General features: G+C 44.6%; 1 protein-coding gene across 3 annotated transcripts in view; it reads left to right on the forward strand.

The window, feature by feature from the left end:
* The window catches only part of TSPOAP1 (TSPO associated protein 1), a 259,480-nt gene that overhangs the window by 1,596 nt on the left and 239,003 nt on the right, over positions 1 to 18,881 (forward strand). The window lies entirely within an intron of this gene.

Here is an 18,881-nt window from a genome sequence, read left to right on the forward strand (position 1 = left end):
GTAATAGTGGTGCACAGTGAGTAACTTCCACGCCGTCAGAAGTTGAGAGCTTAAAGTGAACCTAAAGTCACGTAAAAAAAATGAGATTAACTCACCTGGGGCTTCCTGCAGCTGATCGGTGCCCTTGCAGCCCCGCTCCGATGGTCCAGGACTCGCCGGCGAACACTTCCAGTTTGGCCGTCACCGGCCGACAGGCATGGGAACGCGAGTGATTGTTCGCGTTCCCAGCCTGTATATCGTCCCCTATGCTGCCAGGAGGCCACGATAGCAGCATAGGGGGCGATATACAGGCTGGGAACACGAACAGTCACTCGCGTTCCCATGCCTGTCGGCCGGTGCCGGCCAAACCGGAAGTATTCGCCGGCGGGTCCTGGACCATCGGAGCGGGGCTGCGAGGTCACCGATCGGCTGCAGGGGGCTGAAGGAAGCCCCAGGTGAGTTAATCTCATTTTTTTACGTGAATTTAGGTTCACTTTAAGTTACTTTTAAAACACTAATTCCCTACCATCCACGTGGACCTGGAAGGGGAATAGTAATTAACACCGCCAGGACTTGTGCAGGAGCAGGATAAGCCGTATATGGGCTGTATCCTGCGCCAAAGTTTCTTGGCGGGGCATTTTCATAGTTACCCATTGGGATGCAATCCCCTTGGATCACACCGCTGGCCAGCCTGCACAGACTCGTGTCAGTTATGTAGCTGACGATGCGTTCTATTGCTATGTGGAGGGACACTGCGTGCATGACGTCACACGGTGGTGAGGGGAGCTGCACAGACAATGCCATCGGCTGTCGTGGGGGTGAATTGATCCGCTGGGTGAATTGCTTGGGCGTTGGCGGCCGCTGTACACATGCTTATTGACTGCCTTAGTGAGGCGTGTGTACGGGCCTTTAGGCCTTGTTCACATTGCGTTCCGTTTGCGTGTCCGTCTGCGTTGGGCGGTTTTTGACGCATATTTTTTTATTTATTCCCGGCGCTTGAGTGGGCAATCGTTTTTGTGCTTAGTGGTTTTCTAAGCGGTTTTGTAATTTACTCCCTGACGCAAGTCAGGAAGTGAACTCTTTGACCCGGAAAAGAATAAATACAATGTATTTATTCTTAAAAAGGCGAGCACAATCGTGTTATTGCGTGTTTTTGTACCTTATTCACCGATTTTTCCTATACCTTCCATTGAGGTGGAATTGCCTCGAAAACGGAACACGCACCGATTTTCTCGCAGCACCGCGAACGACCCGCGCTGATATGAACCTTCTCTTAGACATTCATTGGCCACGCGGTCAGGGGCGTTTAAAAACCGCATGCGGCTGAAAAAAACTCAAACGCCTGCAGTGTGAACAAGCCCTTACAGAGGAAAAAAATAACTTCAATAAGTTGAACATGATGTGCCTACATTATTCTGCGCTTTGTAGATGGAATGGACCCATGAGGGGTCGGTGTAGAGCAGTGGTCCTCAAACTAAGGCCCACGGGCCGAATGTGGCCCCCTGAGGCTTTTTTTACCAGCTCTCCACACATAAAATGTATTACTTATAGATTCGGCAGCAGTGCTGGCACCACGTTTCCACATGAAAGTCAGCAAGAAGTCATTCGCTGGCTTCCAATCCAGTTGCGCATTAGGTGGCACTGCTGTCCAATTGTATGGCAGGTTGTCACCTGGGTATGCTTCACTGTCTAGTGCACAAAAAACATTGTGGTGGGGTTGGGTGGTTAGAGGTAATATAAAAGCAGTGCGTGTGCGTGCACATGTGTAGAGGTGGATAATTTGCAGTCCTTGCAATTACTGGGGAAAGGGGGTTGTTTTGGGGGGACTTTTGAAAATCTGTATTTTGAACATTGATTGCTTTGCGACGCGTGTGGGGGATGGTGTTTCAGGCGCTGTTTACACTACCTAGGTTCAATGTTATGTTTTTCTACATCATTTTATGTACACTCCGACCCCCCAGCAGTCTAAAGTATGTTGACCCTCCCCTTGGGTAAATACGTTCGGGGACCCCTGGTGTAGAGAGTACCTATGTACCCATAGTGGGGATAACCCCTAGAGCCTGGTACAACCTCATGCAATTTTCCCTTCAGATCCTATTCGAGTGAGTTATTAGATTGATATTTAGATGTGACGTGGATTTGATATAGAAAAAAAGCTAGCATACACACGTATGCAGGGCCGGGCCGAGGCATAGGCATAGGCTGGAGAGGCTCCAGCCTCAGGGCGCAGTGTAAGAGGGGGCGCAGAATTCATTCAGCTGTCATTTCTAATTGTGTTTGAAGCAAATAGAAATAAGAAAAGGGGATACATGGCAGTGACTGCAAGCCAGATAGCTACATATTAAGGTATTGGGGAGGTTGTGGGCCCTGTGGCGCCTCTTAGTCTACTAGCAATCAGTGTGTGACAGCTGGGGTTGGAGGGATAGGGGGGCGTACTTTGGTGTCTCAGCCTTGGGTGCTGGAGGACCTTGTCCCGGCTCTGCACGTATGGTACCTTTTACACTTAATCAGTTGGTATGCGTTAGTGCGCGTTAGTATGCGTTTTTCCATAGCAGTGCATTGGGAAAAAGATTTCAGTTAAAGAGAACCCAAGGAGGGGTTCTGAGAATAAAATCCCCATACAGAGGCTGGGTCTGTCTATAGAGCCCAGCCTCTGTTGCTATATAGTTCTCCCCTAAGCCCACCCTGCGCTCTGCAATACCCCCCCTAAACACAGCCGCGCTGGCGACACGCAGCGTGTCGCAGCGCGCTGTTTTCCTCTCTCCTGTCAGTCTCGCCGCTCCCCCGCCTCCTGCATCGCTCCGGTCCCGCCCGCGTCCCTTCCCTCGCCGCTGATTAGAGGGAAGGGACGCGGGCGGGACTGGAGCGATGCAGGAGGCGGGGGGAGCGGTGAGAGTGACAGGAGTGAGGTAAACACAGTGCGCATAGCGCGGCTGTGATTTATGGGGTATTGTAGAGTGCAGGGGGCGATTAGGAGCGATCTATATAGCAACAGAGGCTGGGCTCTATAGACAGACCCAGCCTCTGTATGGGGATTTTATTCCCAGAACCCTGCCTCGGGTTCTCTTTAAATGCGTTAAGTGTGAAAGGTGCCATAGGAAAACATGGGACTTAGGCCCAGTGCACACCAAAACCGCTAGCAGATCCGCAATATGCTAGCGGTTTTGGGAGCTGATTTCAAAGCGATTCTAGGTATGTTTAGAGAGGTTTTCTAAACATACCTAGCGGTTTTGGGTGCGTTTTTGTGTAGCAGATTACACATATTGTTACAGTAAAAGCTGTTACTGAACAGCTACTGTAACAAAAATGCCTGGCAAACCGCTCTGAACTAGCGTTTTTCAGAGCGGTTTGCGTTTTTCCTATACTTTACATTGAGGACGAAACGCTTCCGCAAACGCGCAGCAGGAGGCGCGTTTGCGGCTTGGCAAAAACCGCAAACCGTCGGTGTGCACCATCCCATTGCAATACATTAGACAAGCGTTTTTATAGGCGGATGCGGCCGGCGGATCGCTCCAAAAACCGCTCGGTGTGCACTGGGCCTTACTTTGAAAAGTCAGTTATAACTGAGAGCAACTGATTACGTGTAAAAGGGCCCTAAGTGTATTTTTGTTATTTCAAATTTCCGATTTATTTTTTTGAATTAGATATCCATGAACATGGAGCGAAAGTACATACAAATGGAATGAAAACCAGTGTTTTGATAGATATTTTCCAGCATGCATGATCAAGAAAGCGATTGATTTTAAACATGGGTTCAGTCAATGACAATCGATAGGCTGTTTTTGTTTTTTGGGGTTTTTCTTCTAGCCCAATCCGATCATTTACCCAATTGGAGTAAAGGTGGCAGCTTATGAGCCAAACTTTTTCATACAATTTTACTAAATCTATGGATGATGTAGGCAGTCCCTTTATATTACATAGAAATGGTAAGATTGATTTCACCCGGAATTTGAGGTTAGAAAAACACTAGGCAGAAACACTAGCATTTTTGCCTCTAATGAAAGTCTGTCTGCATGCAAAAAACCCATATATGTGTGTTTTACAGTGTGTGATTTTGAAAACGCACAACTTGCTGCATTCTTTTTTTTAAAACGCATGTAAAATGCGCATAATGTATCTCAATGAAGCTGCAGAGGAATGTGTTTTAACATACAATGCTTTTTTAAAAATACAGATATGATACTGAACTCCATTAATTAGGGAAAATAATAATAAAAAAAAAAAAGCAAACACGCCAAAAACTTGAAAATCGTATATAAAATTGCAGCGAAAAACAAAAAGGCACAGTGCCTAGTGTGCTCCCAGCTTCAAATTCCAAGATTTAAAGTAATGGCACTACTGTATAGCCCACTGATATATTTATTATTTATAGATTGTCTTAAAAAGGAGGTCTTTAACTGAGCGTTCATTGGAAAATTCTGCTTATATCGTTAAGCCTAATTTCACACTGGGGTGTTGCATTGCATTTAAAATGTACATACAATGCAATAAAAAACACTTGCAGTGGTATGTGATATAGCGCATGCAAAGAAATTTGCCCTCACATAGACATTATTGTGCACTTCAATGTGTATGCTTTTAGCAATCCTGCATGTTCTGCATGGTAACAACAAAATCATTTGCTTGACAACAGTAGCAGTAGGGTATTGTACCGTGTTAGCCATCAGTAAAAGCAAGAAGTTTTAAATCAGGATGATACCATTTATTGGCTAACTACAAATGAATAAGTGGTGCATTGGCCGGGAATAAGTGGTGCCTGGCCGCTCTCCCTTCCTCCCCAACATGACTGAGCATGTGCAAACAGTCTAACGCGGCTTAGCCGCGGAGAACGCACAGCATGCAGCACTTTGCTGCGTTACAATGTAACGCAACGTGGGCAGTGTGAACAGCTCACTTGTGTTACTGTTACTGTGCGTTGGGGGAGGGTTACAGGCTGCACTAACGTGCACCTGTAACGTCCCTGTGTGCAAGAAGCCTTAAAGTGGAACTGAACAGGACAGAAGGAAAACGTAGAGAAATGCAACCTGCACATATTTGGAGAGTTTATCCTGTCTAATTCCTCCTCATCTGTTACTAATCACCACCGTAATTTGATCTCTCAGCTGTCTCAACTCAGAAATCTCCTCACACACACTTACTCTCCTCACACAGGTTGTTAGCAGTATGTCTGCTTCCATGAAAGAAGGAAGAAGACACACTGCAGATTTATTGAAGGATTTGTATCAGCTGTAACAATGAAATGTTTTTCTTAAAAGGTTATTATGCTGTTGCATATCTTTTAGAACCAAGAGGTAGTGCTGAGTTCAGGTCCGCTTAAAAGGACTCAGAGCTCAAATAAATAAAGATTTATACACACCTGGGGGTTCCTCCAACCCCATCTGCACGGAACGCTGCCACATGCCGTCCGTTTGCCGCAGCTTCGGGAACCGGGTCCCGTCACTAACGTCAGTCGGCTCCAGTCTACGCAGGAGAAGTGCGTCCTCTACGTATCTCTCCAGCGCTGCTGTAGAGATATGTAAACAGCGCACTTCTCTTGCATAGACTGGAGCCAAGTGACGGGACCCGGTTCCCGAGCGGATGGGGTTGGAGGAAGCCCCAGGTATGTATAATTTTTTTTTTTTTTTTTTTTTTTTTACTTATTTCGGCTCTGGTACACTTTAAAGCCCAGCAAAACCCTGGCAGAAAAAATGTTACCAGGTTGCTCCTTTATCCCATAAATTTAATATGGTGAAGCTGATGATGCCAAAGATTACAAGAGCTTGTCTGTAATATGATCGAGGCCACTCGCCTCTTCAGGCATTAGTGCGGCCGTGCTGTGTCTGCGTGAGTACAGCTCTGCCTTCGCAGCAAACCGGAGCTGCTTATGCACGAGTGACTCCGTATCAAGCTGGTACAGATGAGACGCATGGCCACAATGTTCCGGAGGGTCCCGGTGATGGGAACCTTCTATTCGGATCTTCTGTAAGTTTGTTTCGTAGTTTGAATTTCTACTTAGGTTTTCTTTTTTACGCACAATGCGACTTTTCTCCTTCATTGCATTGCAATCCCGTCTTTACAGGATGTGCAACACAACAACAATAGGAAACTAGCCTAACATGTTGCATGTAAAAACTCATGTACTTGCATATTGCAAATTTGTCTAGTGGTAATAAGCTCCTTACTTTATAAAATGGGAAGATGCAAAGCCTGCAACAGCAGAAGTCTCCCATTGTACTCTGGCTTTCATTTAAAGTGAACAAAGCACCATTTTAAGCACCCAGGGCACCTCAATAGCACATTAAAATGCATGCCAACAATGTGTCTCATTATTAAAAAACTTCCATTTTACATTTTAAAGTTTAGCAGAGGTTTTATTAGCCTACTTCAGCCGGCCTGCCGGACCACAGAGGTTTCAGGCAGTTAAGGACTAATATAATGGTTTTATTGCACACGTTCCCAAGAAGTACACAATACCTTTCGTCAACGGGAGTGGGTAATTAGGAAAACTGCTTCAAAGAGTTTATCAAGAGGGAAAGTGGGAAGATATCATCTGTGACTTCTGTAAATAAGAACTGCTAGAAGGGGAGGGGGGAAGTTTGCAGCTCCTATAGCTATTGGAAACCAGGAGAAATTCCAGGGAAAAAGGATGCTCAGTTCTCCTAACTTGCTTTTGAATCAGCATGCATCTAGAGCACTCAGTGAAGCAAAATGCAATGCTGCTAAGAAGACACTTCTGATACTGTAATGTCAGTTCTGCATGGTCACATTTTTATAAAAGTGAAGAGTAGCATTTAGTATATACAGTTTATGGTGGGAAAAACCTAGCAGAGACTTTGCTGTTTGGTTTTAGTTGGGCTTTTAAGAAAACATCTGACGTAAAAAAGAGACAGATACATGTCACCTCTAGAGGCTTCCCTCATCTCTCTCCGCCTCGTGGTTTCAGCACCGGGACCCCGAATGTCATGGCTGTTCTCCTGTACAGGCATAGGACAGCTTGCTCAGTAGCTCAGTCGGGCTTGGCTGAAAAACTGACCTGCTAGTGTGCATGAGTGAGAGCCAGCGCAGTGCAGTGTTTATGGGCTTGCGGGGGTTAGAGAGGAGGATGTAGAGGGGATGCCTCTGGATTATCCAGAGGCTTCTCTCTACCTAGGTAAGTACCCATTTGGGGCAATTTTTTCACTACAGGTTTCCTTTATCGTTCTTCCTGTGAGGCCTTTTTTTTTTTTTTTTCATGGTGTAAGGTTCATTTTACATTTGGGTGTTCAGTGCTGTGGACCGTGACAGCGTATACACGGTCACCCTCCTCAGAGCAACCATTTGGACATGTTGTCGTCATGGCATTATTTTTATCATTTGTTGCATAGAAATTGTTTGTGGTTGATGTCATGAATGTGCATAATCAACTGTTTCCCCTTAAAGAGACTCCGTAACAAAAATTGCATCCTGTTTTTTATCATCCTACAAGTTCCAAAAGCTATTCTAATGTGTTCTGGCTTACTGCAGCACTTTCTACTATTACCATCTCTGTAATAAATCAACTTATCTCTCTCTTGTCAGACTTGTCAGCCTGTGTCTGGAAGGCTGCCAAGTTATTCAGTGTTGTGGTTCTGCTATGAACTCCCCTTCCAGGCCCCTCTATGCACACTGCCTGTGTGTTATTTAGGATTAGAGCAGCTTCTCTCTTCTCTCTTATCTTTTACAAGCTGGATAAATCGTCCTCTGAGCTGGCTGGGCTTTCACATACTGAAGAATTACAGACACAGGCAAAGCTGTTTGCAGGAAGAAACAAGCAGCCTGAAACTTCAGTGCATGAGAGATGCAGGGGGAAAGAAACACACAAATGATCTCTTGAGATTCAAAAGGAATGCTGTATACAGCCTGCTTGTGTATGGATGTATTTTCTATGTGTGGAAATACTGTACATCAACCTACTTCCTGTTTTGGTGGCCATTTTGTTTGTTTATAAACAAACTTTTTAAAACTGTTTTTAACCACTTTTAATGCGGCGGGGAGTGGCGAAAATGTGACAGAGGGTAATAGGAGATGTCTCCTAACACACTGGTATGTTTACTTTTGTGCGATTTTAACAATACAGATTCTCTTTAACTTATACACCGCAGGGAAGAATCTAGAGGTTCCCTTTAACCTTATAAAGCTAGAATGTCATAAGTCTATCTGGAACAGTGTTGGTGTAAACCAGACCAGGGCACTGAAGAAAGTCATAAATACCTGGAATAAGTAAGACACATCAAGGTCAATAGAACCCAATTTTTTCTTTCAGAACCCAGACCACCATGCCATGCCTGCACAGTAGCAATGAGCCATGCCTGCATGACTCTGTGCACAAGCAGCTCCGAGCTACTGTGCAGGCGTGCCTTTCCTGCGCTGCATGGCTGTGCTTGTACATGGAGGGGAGCGTGGCCATGAAGAAGTTCCTAGCTGGCAGCAAAGGGGGTGTGGACTTTGGGTAGTTCCAGTTCTGGAGCATCCAGAGGCTTCCCCTACTGAGGTAAGTACAGTGTATACTCTGTCGACCTCATGTGTAACTAGGCACTATTCATCACCAGACCAATACCATCCTTAGTGAAGCATGATGGTGGCAGCATCATGCTGTGGGGATGTTTTTCAGTGGCAGGAGCCTGGAGACTAGTCAGGATACTTGCAGGAAAGCGACGACCCTAAGCACCCAGCCAAGATATCTTCAGGACAACTTTGTAAATGTCCTTGAGTGGCTCAGCTAGAGGCCCGACTTGAATTTGATTAAACATCTCCGGAAAGATCTTACAATGGCTGTGCACCAACGCCTCCCATCCAACCTGATGGAGCTTGAGAGGTGCTGCAAAGAGGAATGGGCGAAACTGGACAAGGATAGGTGTGCCAAGCTTGTGGCATCATATTCATAAAGACCTGAGGCTGTAATTTTTGCCAAAGGTACATGACACAGTATTGAGCAAAGGCTGGGAATACTTGAGTACATGAGATTTCTCCGTCCTCCCCTTTTTTTTTTTTTTTCCCTCCTTGAATAAATTTGTCTAAACCTTAAGTAAACTTTGTTCACGTTGTCATTATGGGGGTGGGGGGGGAGGGTGATAGAATTCTTAAGAAAAAAATAATGAATTTAGTAAATTTTGGAATAAGGCTGTAAAATAAAATGCGAAATAAGTGATGCGCTTTGAATATTTTCAGGATGCACTGTATACACAGCATACCGTATTTTTCGGACTATAAGACGCTCCGGACCATAAGACGCACCTAGGTTTAGAGGGCAAAAAACAGGGAAAAAAATTACCGGTATTCTAAACTTGGTGCGTCCATGGTGCAGGGGCATCTTATAGACCTTCTCCCCCCCAATTATTATGTTCCCCTTGTGCCCTCCTTGTACCTCTTCTGTCCCCTGTATCCCTTTGTTCAGTGTCCCCCTGTGTTCTCATTCCCCATCCTATGCCTTGTCTCTGTCCCCATGTACCCATCCATGTCTGCCTCCCTGTGTCTGTTCCCCTGTGTCTTTTGCCCCCCTTTGTCCTTGTCCCTCCTGTCCTCCAAAGTCCCCCTTCCTTTGCCTTGTCTCTGTCCCTGGTGTGCTTCTCAATGTTTGCCTCACTTTGTTCCCCTGAATCTTCTGTCTCCCTGCATCCTCCTCTCTTCTATCCTCATTGTCCTGCCGGCCTTCCTATGCCCATCTCTGTCCATGTCTTTCTCCATGTGTCTTCCGTCCTCATGTGTTGCGTCGTGTCCCTCCTGTCCTCGATGTCCTGTAGCCCTTCCTATGCCATCTCTTTACCGATGCGCATGTCTTCAGTCCTCCCGTGTCCTCGTCCCTCCTGTCCTCATCCCTCCTGTCCGTGTCCCCCTTTCTATGCCATCCGATGCGCATACATGCCTAGCACCCGGGTGCTCACCTCTTATGCATCCCACTGCCGAAGCCATACGCATCCAGCAGCCACGTGCTTGTGTCCTGTCGTCCTTCCTATGCCATCTCTTTACCGATGCGCAAGTCTTCAGTCCTCCCGTGTCCTCCTCCCTCCTGTCCGTGTCCCCCTTTCTATGCCATCCGATGCCCATACACACATAGCAGCCGGGTGCTCACCTCTTATGCATCCCACTGCCGAAGCCATACGCATCCAGCAGCCGCGTGCTTGCGTCTGATGTAATGACAGAGCAAACCACCAATCAGGCGGGGGGCGCTGCTCCAGACCGCCAATCACAGCCCTCACTGCTCCCTGCTTTGTCCCGCCGGCGAGACTATCGCGTCCTATTAAATAGCGAGCAGGGAGCAGTGAGGGCTGTGATTGGCGGTCTGGGGCAGCGCCCCCCGCCTGATTGGTGGTTTGCTCTGTCATTACATCGGACGCAAGCACGCGGCTGCTGAATGCGTATGGCTTCGGCAGTGGGATGCATAAGAGGTGAGCACCCGGCTGCTATGTGTGTATGGGCATCGGATGGCATAGAAAGGGGGACACGGACAGGAGGGAGGAGGACACGGGAGGACTGAAGACATGCGCATCGGTAAAGAGATGGCATAGGAAGGACGACAGGACACAACACACGGGACTGAAGATACAGGGAGGCAGACATGGAGGGCACAGGGACAGAGACGGGCATAGAAAGGGGGACACGGACAATCAGACATCCAACATCAAAGGAATGGAGGGATGACTGAAGACCCCGAGGAAGTGAGGCAGAAAAGGAGGAGCACACAGGGATACACTGATGGAGGACACAGGGGAACAGACACGGCACATTCGGACTATAAGACGCACTGACTTTTTCGGCCAAATTTTAGAGGAGAAAAAGTGCGTCTTATAGTCCGAAAAATACGGTAATTTAATTCCTCTCCGTACACAAGGAATGAAAAAGGGCACTCTCACTTATTGGGGAGATGTAACATTATCCTATACTGTATAATAAAATGGTAGGGTAGCTGCGTCCGTGTCTGGCGTTGTGCAAGGCCAGCAGATGCTCCACTTGGTCTGGCAGCGTTAGGGAAGATGTAAGTGTTGGGCATTGTGTGCATGCGAGGCCAGCGGATCCGCCACCAGTGTGCTGGTCGCAAGAGTGAGGCCGGCAGCATCGGGAAGATGGCGGCCGAGATGTCTCCAGTCCGAGGCGCTCCCAGGCAGGAGGTAACAGGAGAGAGGCTGCAGGGAAGGCCTCCCAGGATCGCTTTAACAGCAAGCACCAACACCTCAGACAGAAAGCGTTCTGCACTGGGTTGTTAAAACAATGGTCAGTTTTCAGACTTTTCTAAACACTATTTTGAAAACCGATTCATTTTAAAAAGACAGAGCTGTAAAAATGATTTCATCTTTATGTGCTAGACTGTTTGCTTTATTTAACCCAAAGCCTGATTTATAACTGGTTCATTTTCACTAGGGGTGATATGCAACAATTACCTATACACAAGTCTGGAAGCAGAATCACAGCCTATTTAAAGCAATAGACTGCTTCCAAATTGATCTGAAACACTGTCACAGATCTGAATCTCCATAGCTGTGCATTGTGCAGCTAGAGGGATTCTGATGTGTAATTGCAGAGCACAAGCGACGACTTCCATCTCGGAGATGGATGCTTGGTGCAAGCGGGAAACCAAGTGTGACATACAATAAGTGTGTGTGTACATATTACAAAATATATTAATTATCATAATTTAGCGTTCAAAATCCTTTTAGTGTAAAGCGCTCCTAGCGTCTCATTTTGAATAATTTCAGTAGTTTAACTGACACCAGGAGACCCTCCCTTCATAACCAGTTAATTCTTTAGCTTTTAAGATTTTTACCTTTCACAGCTTATTTAAAATAGCCTAAGCAGTATGCTAAGTAGGTCATGGTTTTGCCTGCCTCAGCTAGCGGGCACCTTTGAAGTCTAACTTCAAGATCTGCCTATAGCCAGACATGAGAGAAACAAGGCTGGGATATCAGTATCAGTGGCAAGCAGCAGATAAAAGGGAGAATGCATGCCACCCAATGAAGTGAAACGATGCTTAAATTAAAAATACACTTTTCCCCCAATTACTCTGAGGGGAATCAAAGGCTACTGTACACGCTACAAGGGCCAAGAACCATCTAGTGCGTGCATGAAGATTGTCATAAAGTTCACACAGAAACTTTGTAAGACTTGCTTAAAAAATATTGCGTAGTATCAAACTTTCGATCCTGCTTATTTTTGTAGTGTAAATTTATCCTTTTGTTTATCCAAAAACAATCCTCAGATTTAAATATATGGGTGTCTCTACCCAATTTCCCTGCTCGGGAGAGTTCATATTGACAACATGACACTGCTACCCTGATAGCTCTATCTTTTCAAAGTCTAAACTTGGGCCCTTGCAAGACAAATCTTCAAATTCCTCTGGCAGAAATGCAAAGCCAGGATTAATAGCAAAACACTTACTTGGCCTAAAAGGTTATTTGGCCTTAACGTTCCTCGCTTAGATTGGTACTATAGGGCAACACAATTAGTTTGGTTAATAGCGATCAATGCTCAGGAAATGGCCCCACTATCGGTAACCTTGGAATCACAATTACTAGATATTTTATTCCTACCAGGGATAAGTGGGCAAAACAAATTGTCCCCAGTTTCAATTCCTTCTCTTGTCATATGCAAACAATGTAGGTACCAGTAACCGCTCAGTTGCATAACTGAACTATTCCACAACCCTGACTATTCCACCCCCCCCCCCCCTCCCTTCCCAGCCACAAATCGGCGCTATTTAAATGGTGGACTGATCATGGTCTTCTCATGGTGGGAAAGTTCATTAGGGCGTTCAAGCTCAGCAGCTATGCAGAGCGGCCCAGGGAGCGATTTTATATTTACCTGTCTGGAAGGCTGGATCGGCTTCTTCTCTTCCTCCACCCGCGGGGCTGCAATCCTGGCATCTTTTTCTGAGTTCCGAGGGGGGGTCAGGGAGAGAGGAGAGGAATTTGGGCACTTGTCGGCAGCTGGAGTTACATTGCACGTGTGCTAGATGGATGAGGCTGGTTTTAGACTGCACATTGGAGACAAAAACAGGCTTTCGGGGATTACTACGTTAGTATGTGGGAATCCCGTTCTGGCCGTCATTCAAACAGGAAGTGACGCTTGCAGTCATTCTCGATTTGGAAATGGGAAATGTATTGTAAAAATAAGCTTCCGCACATGGGAACTGCAACGCCACTGCCTACATTTTTAAAATCCCCTGTGTCGCCATAGACTTACATGACTTCCAGTCCAGAAGCTGCATGGCAACATAGGTATGCGCTCGCTTTAGGGCACTTCCAGCGCAGCATACTGCACCGTGGGTAGTATGAACTACCTCATAGACTTTCATTAAGCTTTGGTAAATTTACTGCACTGCCCCAGTGTGAAAAGGGCCCTTAAGCTTTCAGAAGATGTAGGAGGTGGCAAGTGATCTGTGCACACATGGAGAGACTTGCTGCTGTCTTTTCCCAGCTCCTTCCTGCTTTCCTCTTGTGGCTAATGATGGGATGGCGGAGGCATTTGGACAACTATCTTAAATAAATAAGATTGTGCTTTCATCTCCAGAAGAGATGGATAAAGTCAAAAAGTAGTTATGAAGTGCATGGAACCATGTGCATTGCAAAATAGTGCAAATGTACTATCCTATGTATCAATTACTAGGATGCTCAACTAGGGCTTTAAAATCCATATGCAAGGCAATTAATACTGATTATCTAGGACAATAATTAAAAAAAACAAAAACCTGCATTGAAGTATTAAAGAGATGCTGAAGCGGGAAAAAAATTATGATTTGTATGAGTAGTACAACTAAGAAAGGCCCATTGCACACCAAAATCGCTAGCAGATCCACAAAGTGGTAGCGGTTTTTGGTGCGGATGTCAGAGATTTGGCGCAGTGCACACCGAGCTGATTAGGATGCGATCCGCCGGCCGCATCCGCCTGTAAAGCCGCTTGGCTAATGTATTTCAATGGGCTGGTGCACACCGGTGGTTTGAGGTTTGTAGCAAACCGCAAACGTGCCTCATAGACATATGTCTGGCAGAGACATATGTCTAATATTGTTTCCAGTACAGGTAGAGTTAAGAAACTCCAGTTGTTATCTACGCAAAAGAGCCATTGAGCTCCACGACTTTCAAAGTTGCAGAGAGCTCTGTCTTCTGAAGCTTATCTCAACTGTCAGTCACTATATTTTCTTTTTCTCTCCAGAGGACCGTTCAATAGTTCACTGGACTGGTCTGTAAAATCATTTAGAATGCTGAGCAGTGTGTAAACTGCAAATATTAGAGAATGATACAATGTTATAAAAGAAAAACGCATAACTCAAAATAGAAATGAGAATATTTTCTTTGCTTCGAATATTCTAGTAATTATCCTTACTACTCAACCAATTAATTGTATCTTAACTTTTTTTTCACTTCAATGTCTGTAAGTCTTATACATTTGTTTGTACTTTTTCTTGTTTTGCTGAATAGACACGGTAGCTAGTTGACTTCCTTTGTGGGTTACTGTAGCATCTAGAGGCCTGTTAGTGCCTTACTTATAGACAAATGTAACACCTAACTTCAACATAAGAAAACCTGACAAATGCCTACATCTCTATGGGTTGCAGGCAGGAGGTGTCTGCATGTGGTAACTAGCCTAAAAATCATTCCATGAGTTATTGCGTAGCTTTTTATAGTCTACCGTCTGCACCATAGTTTCGTCTCAGAACCTTAGTTAATGTATAGGTTGCTATACATTATGCATCCTTTCAAGTTAGCTGTAAAACAAATCTATCATAATGACCAATCATGATCCGTCCTATGAACTGTTGGATTTTCTGAAGTACAATATGCCTTACTTTATGATTTTTATTTTTTTATTTTTTTTGAGATGCAGAGAAATGCTAGCAAGTGCTTTTATACCAGTGACGTAGAATTTTCTATATTTGGTCCTACCAAATTGCTTCAGGTAGTAGTACCTGGACGTGTTCACAGACGACAGTGAAGCATAGTGGAGACACTCTAAAGCCTTGTACACACACTAGATTGGCCACCTCTGTGAAGTATCAAACATGCACACAGCTAAATTGCAGAAATTCAGCAACATGTCTGACTATAGTGTTAGGCCTCCTTGCTATTTGACTACTTGCGTCAATCTTGCAAAAAGAGATGCTAAAATAGAAAACCATCAATGTTGTTGAAATAGAAGCTGTTGGCCAAAATTGCTGAATTTTGCATTACAATTGTTTATAAACAATAAGGGTGTAGAGGCACGAAGCGGCGGTAATATTACGGTGTGCTCACAGCACATGGTAATATTACCTTTACTCCCGGGAGCAGTGTACGTGGCAGTTAAGCTATTAGCGCAACCCGTGGTACTTGAGTACTGTGAGTGTTGCTACAGTAATGTAGCCTAGCAATGCTCGTAGTACTAGAGTACCGCAGGTTGTGCTGATAGCGCAACTCCCTGTACACTTTTGGCGGTAGTAATGGTAATATTACTGTGGGCTGTTTGAACACAGCAATATTACAGCGGCTTCGTGCATCAACCCCAATGTTTTCATCTTTCCACTGAGCCTTACATGAACACACCAGTCAGAATGCAAGTTGATACTTCATGAGTCAAAACCTTAACCATCTTAGTTGTCTCTATTTGAAGTGTGTGCCAGGTAAGAACGCTTCAGTTTGTGTATTTGTTTTGAAGTCTAGTGTGTTGACTGTGAGCCATTGCTTTTTTGTCCCTATACTGATTGTAAGCTATAGCTCTCTTGTCCCTATACCATTACAGTCCATTTACAAAAATGTGTTCATGGCTCCTTAGTATATTTGCATGATGAATGATGAATTATGTATGCCTTTCCTTCTTTCTTGCTGATCAGCTGCTGTAATTCAAAATACTGCATTTCATTGATAACTAATACTGTATTGTCTATTTAAAAAACCTTGGTGGATTATTTTTCTCAGGGTTAAGGTGGGCACTAACGGTCCAATTTCTAGCGAAAAATTGTTCGAGCGATCAGAAATTCTGATCGGATGAAAAATCGTTCACTACACCATCAACTAATTGCTTCAAATTGCTTCCTAACTATCACGACCACCAAGAAAATCAAATTTTCGTTCGACGAAAATTCATTCGGGCGACATTTTTTTCACTCGTTCATAATCGATTGTGTCCACCAATGGAGATTATTTACAACCAATCCGATCAGAATTTCTGATCGCTCGAACGATTTTTCGCCAGAAATTGGACCGTTAGTGGCCAGCTTAAGATTGCTGTGGGCATTTATTTTGGGGTGCATGCGGTTAACATTACTATGGTTATAATTGAACAATTATTTTTTTGGTTGTTAGAGCTCCAGATTTAAAATGTCAAAGTACTGCCCTTGGATAAATACTGAAACAGTAAGTGGAATAAACCAAAAATCTCTCCAAGGCTAATCTTTTGATTTTGAATAATCTTTAAATCTTGGACCAAAATCTGCATGAGTTTATGGCGTGACCATAATACATGAATCAGATCACCTTTGCCACTAAACTCCCCTATCACATGTCTGTCCCTCCTTCTGCCAAATGGATAAACCTGGCCAGAACCAAATACTAAAGGAGTAGCACTAGCTATACGGACTCTAGTGTTTCCATGTTAATGGAGGTCCCAGCTACCTTCTCCCAGGCCACCATACAGTCTTTGGAAGACAATGTACTGGGGAGATCCTGTTCCTATTTCTCAGTATTAAAATCATAGGAGGATAGTACAGTGCTGCAGGATCACAAAAGGGTTGCTCCTGAATCTGATACCATCGTACAAATGGAACAATTGGACTCTAGTTTCTGCTGTTTTCACAGTTACGAAGTTATAACTAGCCTGCAATGGTGCATTACTAAGAAACTGTTATTTTGAAGTTCTTGGCTATTGAAGGTCTTCTCCCCGCCTCCTTGGCCCATAATACACATCATTGATCAAAGGCCAGTAGAGGATTTGTGTAAATGCTGTTTTCAAAGTCTGTCTTGCGCCTTCCAATTTCTGCTCACTGATGCAGTGTATTTACAGAGGCTCATGGGATAAGGCGCAGATTGTTGGCTCTTTTCTGGCTGGTTGCCATAGGAGGAAAAGTGGGAGAAGCTCACCTGTGACAATTTGCTTCAATGGGATGAAGAGATTAGGATAAATCTTTCACCTACCACATTGTAATTAATTAGCTATCTCGGATGAGGGGTAATAGTTCTGCAATACTGTATTTATATTTCTGGAATTCAGATCTTGGCGCTTGTTTACACCAGTAAAGCATGCATTGTGTGTTGCACTAACACATGTTTGTATATGTTGCATTGGCCCATATGCAATTCACTTTTTCTCCTGATTTTTCTCCTAGGAGAAATTTTAAAACTTGTCAATAAAATGTCTTTTAAACCCCCAGCAAACAAACAAATACTCAAAATTATTTTGATAGTACCTTCTCTTGTACTTTTTGATCCTTTTTTCCATTGCAAAGTGCTAAAAAGTTATTATAAATCGAAGATGAAAAATTATCTCATAGTAGAAAACTCAGGTGAAAAAGTGAATTGCATATGGGCCATTGTGTTTAGTAGGCAATGAGCGAGTAGAGGCAAGTTTGCACCGCTTTTTCTTTTTTTCAAGTCTTTGTAAAATATTGTTGTAATTGAACGGCGCTAAGAATCTATTTTACTATGTTCCTGCTATATGCTGCCCAACACAGCTTGTGTGAAATGTGAATACGCCTTTCAAATTCTTTGTCGGAAGCTGCAGTTTCACCACTTTTGTGGTCTTCATTCTTGAATGACATGTCTTCCTGCTGATTCTTGTGCATTAGTGTGCTGACTACAGTTTTTTTGTGGTTTGCTTGGCATTTCAACACGTGCAGCAGTATTGCTAGAGTGAAAGGGGTTGATTCACTATCACTATAGCTCCCCTTGCTGCACGCTTATCAGAGTTATTGTGCCTTATCGGTTAACGTGCCTTATCAGAGCAGCATATGGAGCGCTACAGACTTATGCCTGCTAATTGGCAGTGATGAGAGCTCCACTCGTCCTGCCCTGAGCCCCTGCGAGTCCAATCACTTTAAAGGACATTATCACCGCACTTTGATTGGCCCAATAGGCTGCCTGTCACTTGACAGGAAACTTGACAGGCAGCCATTTCCTGTCTGTGAACATTGTTACATTGTGGCAGTTTGCCCAGAGTACCGCGGTACCAGAGCCTCTTGTGGGAGGGTTTTTAGCATAAAATCAGTCATACAGCGCCCCCTGATGGTCTGTTTGTGAAATGCAATAGATTTGTCATGTAAAAAGGGGTATCAGCTGCTGATTGGGATAAAGTTAAATTCTTGGTTGGAGTTTCTCTTTAAGCCAACTACTAAGTGTTTGTTTCATTCACTCAAAATATTTAAGCATTAGACCGCTACCCCCACCATTCCTGAAAACATAAAGAAGCCCATGAAATCTTAAGGTCCCCATACATCTGTCAATTTTGGCAGCCGATCGACCAACCAATTTGATTATCAAATTGGTTTAAAATCTGTGCTGCCACGTGCAGTCCCGACCAACGAGTCGACCAATTTCAGGCTGAAATTAGTTGCGGTAATGAACCGCAAGATGTCGGGCTGAAGTTGATTGATCGGGTGTGTGGCGGTATGGCGGCTGATGTAGAAACAAGATATGAAACCCCCTGCCGCTACCCCTCTAATGTATAAACGTGCCCCCCATGAGTGCATTTATACATTACCTGTCCTGTGTCAGCCTCCGCTTGGTGCCTGTCCATCTCCGGGTGGCTCTTCTACCAACTCCGTACACGCCACCGGCCGCCACCAGCATGTGCAGTGGGTTGCAAAAGTATTCGGCCCCCTTGAAGTTTTCCACATTTTGTCATATTACTGCCACAAACATGAATCAATTTTATTGGAATTCCACATGAAAGACCAACACAAAGTAGTGTACACATGAGAAGTGGAACGAAAATCATACATGATTCCA

Source organism: Hyperolius riggenbachi, chromosome 2, assembly GCF_040937935.1.
Source record: "Hyperolius riggenbachi isolate aHypRig1 chromosome 2, aHypRig1.pri, whole genome shotgun sequence".
NCBI classification, from domain to species: Eukaryota; Metazoa; Chordata; class Amphibia; order Anura; family Hyperoliidae; genus Hyperolius; species Hyperolius riggenbachi.